Genomic DNA, 12048 nt, shown 5'->3' with positions numbered 1-12048 from the left:
CATGTCGCAGGCCCATTGAATATGTGTATCTATGTAATGTGTAAATAAAAGTGATTGCTCAGTGTACATGCAATGTGTCTATCCAACCTTGTTCATTTGCGCATTAAATTAAACCAAACAGTAATATAAATAATTTTTCTAAAAATATAGAATGTCTCCGTATTTATGGTTCTCTGGGGCTGCAAAGCACGCAGACAAAATGCAAAGATGGAGTGTAAATTTCAAGTCCTGTGAGATGGCCTTACACTGAATGTAGCTAACTAGGAATGTGTGCTCGTTCAAAGTGAAGGTCAGCTGCTTTGATTTTTTGCTCGGGTGCCGGAATGGCCCACGACTCAGTATAAGGTTCTATTGTTATTTGACCTTGACAGGCCGGGACCATCCCGAAAGACTTCTTTTTGGGGGTGTGGGGCAATAACGTAAGAAACGATAATGAATATAATTTCAGAAACGAAAGCCATTTCATGTTCGTTCATTAGAAGAAATAACGTCGGCATAGAAGGAGTGGTATTTCGGGGCTGCCCTACGCACAGACACAATGGAAAATGCAAATATAATGTAAGTAACTCTTTAGATGAGTTTATACCGCAATTTAATTACTATACAGTAGCTTTAAAGACGGGTTAAGTTGTACTTGTTCGTTCTATGTGGCATATTGTTTTGTACCGCACACTATCTTGAGGAGAACCATCTCCTTTTACGGAAGCACCTCAAAACCTTCCTCTTTGCTTCTGCTTTCTCTCTTCCTCTCCCCTGCTACAACTGGTCCACTGTCTGCGACCTCGGTCCTGGCCCTTCCACTCTCCACCTGCACTGCCTCCCTGTCAACCCCTGCACTGGGGGACTGTCTCAGTATCCTACAGCCCCCCCTTGACGTATAATACCCAGTTGCACTGTCCTAGCTATGAAATAATTTCCCGACCTAATATATAAAATGAATAATTTTAATAAAGATCTGATGGTAAGACTAATTTCATTTTTTATGTTTTTCAAACAGGTACATCATCCATTATTGCATGTGTCACGAGTACCAGACACCGGCGGATGGGTTTTTTAACCGCCAGTTGCTTCTCCGCGTGAACAACGTTACCACCCTGACCATTTTATGGGACGATCGCCAAGTACAAGTATGCCCTTAAGCGGTACTAACGGCTAGATGCAACATACAGACCGTTGTGGTGGCCTAGTGCCTCGTTGTTGGAACAGCCATGCGATTATCAGTGCGACCGAAGAGCTTATTTTATCGTAAACCAACACCCTGTGTACTGCACACGAACATCGCTTGCCTCAAGACGAACTATTTTGGATCGAGAGCAAATAAAAATGCAAATCGCTGAATATTCTCAAAACATTTGATGTCAAATAAATGTACTTTGCCAAATGTACAATCTTGCCGTTTGCTTTTAAAACGCAGTTTCATATTCCGAATTGTGGCGCTGTATTGTGAGATGATCTAAGACCCTGTGTACAGCAAAGGAACATCGCGTGCCTCAAAACGAACTTTTTGGAACGTGAGCAAATAAAAATGCAAATCGCTGAATATTCTCAAAACATTTGATGTCAAATAAATGTACTTTACCAAATTTACAATCTTGCGGTTTAATTTAAAAGTACAGTTTCATATTCCCAATTGTGGCGCGCTGTGTTGTGTGAGCTCATCTGTGTTGATTTCCTGGTTCTGTGTGGAGTCGTGTAGAAGACGCCTGGGCGCGTTTGCCTATGCAGCTCAGTCACGTCACGGATAGAGGCGGGGAATATGAATGTTTTGATAAAGTCTGTTTCAGGGGCGGGGGATTTGATTTAGTGCCGCAAAAGCAGGTGATCAAGGGCGTTTGGGTGGAAATGATAGGATTATCAGAAAATGGCGGCTGATTTTGAGTGCGCTAATGGACGAAAAGTCGGGTAAGGTCCATAGGAAAGTTTTCTACGATCTACCGAGTTATGCTTAAAAACACATGGCCGAACCGTAGGGACAATAAAAAAAAAGTCCCGGAACTATCCGTGAAGGGCACTGATAAATACAAACACAATAATGCTTTTTCTGTGCATTTCAGCAAGGCAACTGTATCACCAGGCTGCAAGCATCAAGCAGCGTAAGTGGATATGTAGGGGGCAATAACGAATATTATCGTTATGTTGTGTCTATTACTTCCCAGTGGCTTGATGGAATTCATATTCTGGAAATTATATGTTATTGTTACTGCTACCGCTGTTTCCTCTACTAACATCCCCCCGACCCAAGCAGGTCGGACGACCATGTCAGGTGGACGAAAGGACACTGCTGATAAGGTAAGGAGAGGTAAGCGCAGCATTGACACAGACATGAAGGGAGTAGACATGTGTCTCACAGACACTGCTTGAGTGTCTAACAACATGTTGTAAAAACATATGACAAAAGTAGGCAAGGAAACCATTGGGGAGAGCTGTTATGTCTGCTCTTTAATCCCCTATGCCAGGAGTGCCTCTGGGAAGTTCATAGCAACTGAAATACCAGCAGCAATAGCACAGTGTCTGATGTATCTTGCAATGGTGCAAACACAAGGATGATTCTCAGGAAGACAGCAACGTTGAGGTGGATGTCCAAAGGGACATTCCCATATGAAGATAATTACATAAAGACATTGGACATGATGAATAATTACTGCCAGCTAGATGAAGCCATACAGTACATAACTGACGGAGCAGAGAAGGGAGAAACAAAGACTATCACATTGAAGGAACTGCCATGTCCCTGGACAAGAGTGAAGGAGATAGGAGAGTCTGGCTGCTGGGAAAGACCACAGATATTAGTGGATGGACGAGTGTACACTAACAATGGATGGCAGGATGGAGTGGTGTGAAGCAAGGCACTGACACTAGCCCAGTTAAGAGTGGACATGGTGCAGGAAAAGAACAACAAGAGCCTGAAGGAATGGGATGTGAACGCGAAATTGCTGACATCGGTGCAGAATTAAGCTGGACCGATGCTGATAATTCCACTGAAGACACCAGGCTCTGTGCTATGAGAACAATAGCGAGGTTGAAGTTGGCAAGAACGTTGGGTGAAAGACAGTTGAACAACTCACAGCTATGAGGGCAGGAACGGCAGCACTGATGGATCATTACTGGGCTCGTGGATCGAAAGCGCATGAGTGCTGCCACCCAAATGGGGAGGAGTTTGCTCATTGGTACACATCAATATGCCCTCATTGGTCATACCCAAGAAAGATGTGAAGCTCAATGAATTCCTGAAAATGGACAACAATAAGAGAAGGAACAGATCGATCGAGGTGACACCAACAGCCAAGGCAGAGAAGACAGAGAGCAGGGAAGGACTGTGCAGAGTGAAGAGAGGAGGGAATTACTTCTCAGAAGCACCTTAAACAGCACTAGATGAGATCCCAGCAGATCACAGGCTGTGCAGCAGGACACAAATGTTTTTTGCATCAATAAAATCAGGGAAACTGACATATACGAGCGCCAAGTGGTTACAGATCACTTGTTGGCAGCTGATGGTAATCATAAACTCTACGGTGAATGGGTTAAACGCCATAAAGGAAGAGCTCAGAGCAATAAGGTTGGTGGCGCACCAGAATAGATATGTTCTAGATCTCCTCACGGCTATGGAAGGAGGAGTTTGCATAAAGATAGGGAGTTCCTGTTGCACATTTATATGAGCTAACGACAAAGATAATGGCACTCTCTCAGATGCAGCAGCACAGCTGGCACAGATGCATGTGAAAATGGAAGCTGAAGCATGAGGAACAGGGAAGGATAAGAGCAGGCTGGTGTATATATGGTCCTGGATGCCATCATTGCTGTCAGACGGACTGAAGATGATAGCAGGAGCCCTCGTGCTGGGAGTAGAATCAGTGTGTGGGATCAAGATCTGCATGGCAAGGTGAAAGAAAACAGCAGAAGAGGCTATCGGAATGCAGATCCTAATGGATGTGAACATAGGAGGGACAAAGGACGAAATTGTTGCAGAATGAGACAAGCTCATATCGAAGATTGCGCAGTGTGAACTATTTCCAGCAGGATCCCTGAAGCTGGATAATCTGCATGACCCAAAGTTCTATGAAGGGAAGTGGGTTTGGTGTAACCCCGAAAGAGTGTGCTGCTACATGCACTGGTCATTCGATGACCACACAAACTATTATGGGCAGCTTGGAGGAATAACAAAGATATGGCAGCCAAGAGCAAAAGGACTGTCATATAAGGATGTGGTTGACAGGTCGACCAGAGGGGATTTGAAGAGGGATGGGGAAATGTGCCCCCTCCTCCCCCTCCGATAAAATCCATGACACAGAAGAAGGCCAGGAGACACTGCGATCACCCATTCTATTTTGAACGAATTCCCATTGCTCCAATGATTGACAAGTATGTCAAGAGGTATCCCCTCAGCCAGCCCTACAGGCCAGGTCCAGTACAAATCAACCCAGAGTGGAAGAGGAGCCCCTGGCTGCAACCAAAGACACTTCAATTGACAGTATTGACAAAAGCGTCAAGAAGCCATGTTGCTGACATCGATCGAGACACCACGATTTAGCAGCGTTAGACATGAAGCCCACATGCCATCCGCACTTTGAGACACAAACACGCACTCGAATACACGAAGAACACGAGCATACAGTTCTATAGTTAGAGGATAGATACATATACATACTGTCACTGCTTTTATTATTTTGCCATTAGCTGAATGTAGCAATGCAGAAACCGCAAGAGCAAGAGATCCTGAACAGAGCTTGCAGAAGCTTGTATGCAAATAAAATTATGGAACTGCAGGAGCACGTATGGGACCTGACCGAACCAAGTGTGACTAACCTATGGGGAATATAGAACAGCATAAACATTTTAGAAGTTGCATTATGGTTTAGTAAAATTACATCAGGCCACATGCCTCTCAGCAAGGATCAAGCTTGCTGAATTGAGGCTAGGCAAGAGCAAATCTGTGAGACAGGACTCGCTGCCAAGGCCAACAGATACGGATGGCATTCCATTCCCTGAACGACAGTAGCCCCAGCTTCAGTAAATGCGAAGAATTCCTCATAATTCAGAGCTGCAGCTCGGAACACTTGACCCGACCGACACACACAAGCAACAGCAACTAGTCATGAGAAAGGGAGACAATCTCACGCTACCACACAGAAGCTCGCAACAAATATGCTACCATGTGAGAAAAGTGTTATACAGAGCAAAAGAGCACTCTCATTGACTAAGGTGGTACACACAAGCTACAACACAGACACATAGTCATTCTTGTTACCTTGAAAAGGTACACCAAGAGCTGAGAAACTTTGTGGATCCCAGGCCTGAGGACATCAGCTCTAGCCAATCACAGTTTGGTATCCTAGGGGTGGGTAGCAAGGGGCAAGAACGAATGGCAAGACCCTGAAACTGCAACATTGTTATAGATAGTGACTTGGGGATGGACCAGGCCAGCCACCTTGACATGGGAGAGCCAGTAGAATAACATATACGCTCCTGATGGCCAATCCCAGATTTTGATACATTTTCTGGAGAAGGGCCCAGGTTGTGACATCACTCGTACTTAATTCTAGGTTAAAACTTGCCTGCGAGCTAGGAGATGTTGAGATGTCCACGGATTTTATTTTCTATTTTTTTTCTTATTTATTGTGCATTAGTCAAAAAAGAAAAACATTACTTTTTACCCAACTCGAAAAATAAAATGCTATTTCTAGATCATAACATTAAAGTTAACTAATTCATACAAAAATATAAAAAAGGCGTCATAGAAGAAATAGATAAACAAGGAAATGGAAAAGGAAATTCAACTGGCTTCATATTGCTTCAATGGAACATGTCATCTAACATTCAGGTTCATATCTCCCTTATTAGTTATCAGATTAAGCTCTTTTAACAGAGCTCCCACCTCCAAGGTAAGAAAGATGTCCATTCCCGAAATCAACCTGTTCCAGAATGCATTTGAGAGGAGTGAATGAGAGTCATGAACAAACCTTTGAAATTTCAATACTCTCAGGGGCCAAGTTCCCGAACATTCCATCAGCAAATGGCGATAGATTGTGTAACATTTGCATCACAAATATCACAGAAATGTGTCGTATAAACATCCCTATGTTGGACATGCAGAATCTCCCTCGTTGGGAGCAGATTAAGCCTTAATCTAAAAGAATTAATCTGTACAACTGAATCAGCAAATTCCCTTAGGTATTTCGGGACCGTTGACCTAGGTTTATCGATTAAAGATGGTGAAGACGACAGTTTGCATAGCCTCATTTTATCTATAGTCCTGATCCAATTCATGCGATGGAAAGCCTCCTTCACTTTCATCGGATTAGAGATAAGAGTGTTGATGTCAGTATCAGCCGCAGCCAACGTTTCATTACATCTGAGTTTTAATTTATTGAGGAAAATAGATGTGGAGTTATCCAAAGCAATTGCAACTTTCTGATACAGTGAGGATTTAGGGGGGACCAATATCAGTCTGTACAGCGTTACCCATTTCCACTCCATCCATGCACCGAGAGAGATAAGGCCAAGTTCGAATCTTAGACATGAAATGGGGACACTGTTCGGCAGTGTCAGTGTTTTTTTCCAGACTTTACTTTCTATTTTACTCCATTCACATGTATGGCCAACAGATTGCATTCCATCCCAAATGTGATTACTGGGATCACCTTACCAATATAGAACTTAAGAAGTGGGAGCATGGAAAATGTACAATATTGCAAACACATTTTTTTCATTTGGGCAGTCAAAGTTACAACCTTTAATTCTATGGTCTGGAGCAGGTCGACCTTAGTGGGGCAGGCTTTTAATTTAGAACCCAAATCATTAACCTGTTTGGACATAGGAATAGAAAAAGAGTCCAATTCTTTAGTGGATGTTTAAATACCATGATTTTTGATTAATTTTGAGATCATTTTCATTGGCATAGTCTGATAATGTAGACAATAATCGTTGCAGGCCGATTTGTGAATGATCTAAATTCACAATATCGTCAGCATATGCTAACCAATTAATTTTCATGCTGCCCAATTTAGGAGCCACCAGGCCACTTTTCTCCAGCCATTGCCACAAGTCAGACAAGTATAAAATAAAGAGAAAAGGTGCCAACAGGCCCTTTCTATTTTAGTAGACTGAGAAAGGAGACCTGATTGGGACAGGCAGACTTTTAGTGATGATCTTTCATGTAGTTCTATCAAGATAGATAACAAATTATCTGGTAGACTCCAAGATTTTAGCTTGCGCCAGAGTTTATTCCGATTAATAGTATCGAAGGCCTGGGTAAGATCAACCCAGGCTCCGTATAGGGGGGTGGCTCCTTTTGTGTATGTCTCTGAACTTAGACAATTGAGGATTAAAGTGCTGAGGGAGGTAGAAAGTCCTCTTCTAAAACCAGCTGTTGTTTAGGAATAATCCTAGTTGCCTCTGCCATTTTTCTAATTCGCCTAGTATAATGCCCGAGAAGATCTTCCCATCTGCATCAAGGAATATGGGTCGATAATTCAGCGGGATTGTCGATCGCCTTTTTTATAGATGGAGATTATGATTGATTGCCACCATGATTCTGGAATAGTTTTTGGGAGAATGATCTTATCAAACAAGTTATTCAGGACTCTGGACCACAATTCTGGGTTTAGTTTGAGGACTGCATTACTCAAAATATTAGGGCCAGGTGCCCTAGAGGCAGAGGATTTTTTTATTAGTTTCTCAATATCCTCCTTTGTATAACTCAAGGACCATGTTAAAGATATTTCAAGATTGTGTTCCCGAGGATCGACAAAGCTGTATACTAGAGAGAAATGGTTTATCCAGGTAGATTCCTGAATCATAGTATCCTGGGATTGGCCAACTGATGCTTTCGTAGAGCTCACAATTGACCAAAAATTGCAGGAATGTCTCACTCAAACGGCTTTCAACATTTCTTCCCCTTCTTTCTGTCTCCTCAGGTATCCATATGATCTCAGCCAATTTCTATAATTGTTATTTAAAGATCTCACTTCAAGTTCAAGGGTTTTAGAGTCATATACTATTCTCCTTAGTATTGCACTTTGGCTCCTCTTTTGTTTTTTTCTTTCATAAATTACTGAGTCAAAGTGATATTTATTCTGTCAGAAAGAGATAGTAGGGCCAGAGGGAGTGGGGGGGGGGGGTTAAATTCCATAGAAATAGACTGAAATGGGAAGGCTCACAGTAGTCCCCCAGTTGCTGATCTGTGTGCTCGTTAGCTACTAAATCTAATTTGCTATTGAGAGTACGTCCCCCTCTCTCAAATCTCTTCAAGCAGTTACCCGCGGAATTCACAGATAATTTCTCCAAGTAATACTGAGATTGTGTCCTATGGTTAAGGGAAAAAGTGGCTTCTAACATTCGATGGTCATCTACATTTCCCTCTGTTGTTTTGAATTCTCTACAATTTTCAAACACTTGAATAGAGGTAAAAGCATAGTCAATCGTTGAGACCACCCGATCCCTCTGCCAAGTATGTCTGCTAGGGATATCACCATGGATATTACCATTGAGCATTCTTAGTTCCCGATCTGACATAAAACTACACCAAGCATAGCCTCTATCATTCATCTCTTTTTCTGAGATGTTGTTCCTAGTTGTCTTTAGGCACTGGGAGTTGAGATCACCCATAATGATCAACTGGTCGTCCGGAAAACGGACTGAGAAATCCACCAGCAGGTCAGATAGGCAGCCCAGGAATTCAATTAGAGGGGTAGACACGAGGTTCCAATACAGATTCATTATAATCCAATTGGGTCCAGGATTAGCTCCTCTTCTTGCCACCCTGATTGCCAACATTCCCTTGACATCCCCAGATAACAAATTAGAAGCCCCAAACATCAAATTGCTACACAGAATAAGAAGGCCACCACTAGGACGTCCTTTTAGTCCTCTTGATGCCATCTGCTGGAAGGAGGAAAAGCCATCAACATTTAAGACATCTGAAGCCAAAGTTTCTTGAAATAGGACTACGTGAAAGTTTTGTAAGATATAACACTTCTTCGATTGTTCACAGAAAGAGTTAAAGCCTCTTGTATTCCAAGATAGACACTTTACTACCTCCTCAACTAGAGCTTCGGTTCCAGTAATCGGAGCTTCAGAAGAACTTGAGATATAATTTCAGGGACACATTCCCACATGGCTGGAAGTGATGTAGATGGATTTATACTATTCGCTGCTTCAGGTGCTTCCTTTGCCTTTACTTGAAGGGGGAACAGTTGAAATATGGAAGCCTCTTAATGACCTATCTTCCTTCGCTCCTAGGATAGTTTCAAATGCCAACTTTGAGGTCATGTGATGCTCTGCCATATTTGTCTCAGACTGGAGAGGAAAGCTCCGGTGTTGAATGTCAGTAGTTGAGAGGAATTTAAGAGCTCGTATGGTATTCATTTCCTTTAACACCCATGAGCGATTCAGGGGGGAGCCCTTCCCTGAGTCATTAGTGGACAAAAAGACTGTGAGACCTGCGTGTGCATTTTGCAAAGATGGTTCCTACTTAGAGGATCCTGACTCATCATTCTTGCCGAGACTTGTTTAGGAGGCTCATATTTGTTGGCCCCAGTGGTCATATTCTTTTGGGTTGGAATGACCCTTGCTGACAGCTCTTCAATTTGGAGAGCAGATTGCTGTTGCTTGATTGATGAGCCAGTAGGCGGTAAAGGGGTAGTCTTTTGGTTCATCAAAACATCATCAGGTTTCTCTGGGATCTTTCCCGGTTGAAAAGACTTCAGGAATATGGGTGCGACTTTCTTATCTGATGGGGCAGTTTTCAGTAGCTTTTTGGGTTTCAGAAAGATCAGAGCCATCTTCCTAGGAGGCAATACAGGTTCTGTTTGACTGCCGACTGTTGCCTTGGGTAGTTGTAAACTATTACCTTTAGGGGCAGCGTTCATTGGGTTTTCACCAGCCAGCTTTTGTGGGTTGTTGCCAACTTTTTCATCCGAACCATTTGAACTCGCTTTTTTGGGGCCTCTAAAATTGCTTCGTTCTGATTATATAAACCACCATTCCCGTGATTCATCTTTTTCTTCCTTAACTTCATTTGGTCCTGGACAACCTTCTTTGAGGGGCTTTTAGATCCCTTCATTTGTCTCTTCCTCCGTTTCCTTGTTTTTCCATTTGGTTTCTTCCCCGCTTTTCTCTTCTCCTGGTTCACCTCCGGGATACTTTCCATATTTGGATGTTAGGACCATCCTCCATGACAGTGGGGGCCTCCTCAGACTCTGCCAGTTGGGCTAAACGTATAAATTCATTCATTATTGAACTGGACAGAGGAGAATCATTTGTTTCAGTGTTTGAGATGTTTGGACGGGGAAACTGCCTGCAATTAATACAACAAGTATTATCCCCCCCTTTTGCAAATTCATCCATTTTCTTATTCAGATTAATCATCTCATCGTTTAAATCAGCATATTGGTTGGTTAGCAGTTCCATATTCCCGGCTTGTGAGTCCAGTACCGTAGTTAAAACATTAGCCGTTTCCCCCTTGTATTCGTTGATTGCCGTTTTTAAGGCTACGATAGACGCGTCATTCAAGTCTAATTCTTTTGTGACCTCCAATAGAATTCCAGTGTGTTGCTGAACATCTTGTTTCAGATTTTCAAAAACCCTAACCAAGGATGTCAGCACAATGTTTAAGGGCACTATAGAGGTAGCCCCTATACCCTGGTCCTCTCTTCGACCGGCGGGAGCTCTAAGAGGCATCCCTGTGAATCGCTGAAGGGAGAGGGACTGCAAGCATCTTCAACCTCCTCCCAGATTGCTGATATGCCATTCAATTCATAAGAGGCATCCATCAGTGTGTGTTGCTGGAGCCCCATATCTTATTATCTCTGGTGCGGATAGCTGTTTGTTGGTCATCAGATCCATCGACTGAGGTGGTGGGTGAGGGCTACCTTGTTTCGTCTCTTGAGGAAGTGATACAGAGCGTGGTATTGTTCCTTCTAAGGTAGGTGGAAAATAGTTTCCAATGGCAGTCTTCATTGTTGTGGCCATTAAAGTGTGGTTCAAATTTGAGGAAAGAACACTTCTCACCAATGGATTTATTGGTGTTGAAGCATTGGTTGTAGTCACAGCAAGTCTTACATTTTGAGCAATCCCCGAGGTTGTGGGTTCTTGCAAATCAATTGCAAAAAATCTCTGAGGTGGATAAAAGCACCCCCCTCCCCATTTTTGTAGGGCCTAAAAGAAGACCCTCCTTCCTTTGTAGTTAAAGTATTGAGTGACACATTTGCCAATTGATTCTTCATACTTGTGGGCTCGGAAGACACAGTGCTTCTTAGATTGTAGGCCTTTGACATGCTTCTGCTTTACTTGTATTTGTTATTCCTTGTTTAAACTCTCCTTGTTGTATGGAGAGAACAGAGTAGGTAAGATAAAAGGTGTTAATTGGAAGCCCAATGCAATGTCCAAATAGCTATTCCTAGAGACAGAGTACGGGTAAGTCAAAGACACTTGCCCACAGTCGTCACCCCAACTGAGTCTGTTGATAAAATATTCGACTCAGAACGGTATGATATGGACTGCAAGATTAGAGACTTAGGGTAAAATGCACAAGTTGCAGAAATAGCGCAAAGTCTGATCACAATGCCTTAATTGAATATATCAAAACAGTGGCATAGTGCTGCAGCTGAAATATGTACAGCCTGGACCAAAGGATTAGACCTGCAGTCTCCCGGCTGTAGCCACTCACTGGTGTCTATGTCTAATCCAATGATCGAGACACTACAGTAGTGGAGCGACCTGTGCAAAAACCTGTGCCAATGGACCCCCAAAGAGCACCACAAGGGCCAACCTCGAGAGAAACGTCAAACGGGCGTTCTCTAAAACCATCCGCCACGTGCACAAAACTTTCACAGTACTCACAGTACTCTCTCTCCCAATGTGAGGAAATCAAGTCTCACTGCAGCTGCTCACCAGAGACCGCACAACCCTTTTCTCCACACAGACACGGTCGGCAGCGGCCTTTGATGTATCCTCTGCAGTCAAGATTGCAGTCAAGGGTGAGCACCCCCTCCGCTCTCCTGCTCTCCTGTCTCCTCTGCAGCAGCAGTGAGAGCAGCAGGACTCGCCTCC

The sequence above is a fragment of the Ambystoma mexicanum genome, chromosome 5p (genome assembly GCF_040938575.1).
Source record: "Ambystoma mexicanum isolate Mex_15411 chromosome 5p, UKY_AmexF1_1, whole genome shotgun sequence".
Classification (NCBI taxonomy): domain Eukaryota; kingdom Metazoa; phylum Chordata; class Amphibia; order Caudata; family Ambystomatidae; genus Ambystoma; species Ambystoma mexicanum.
Note: the sequence above shows the minus strand (reverse complement) of the source record.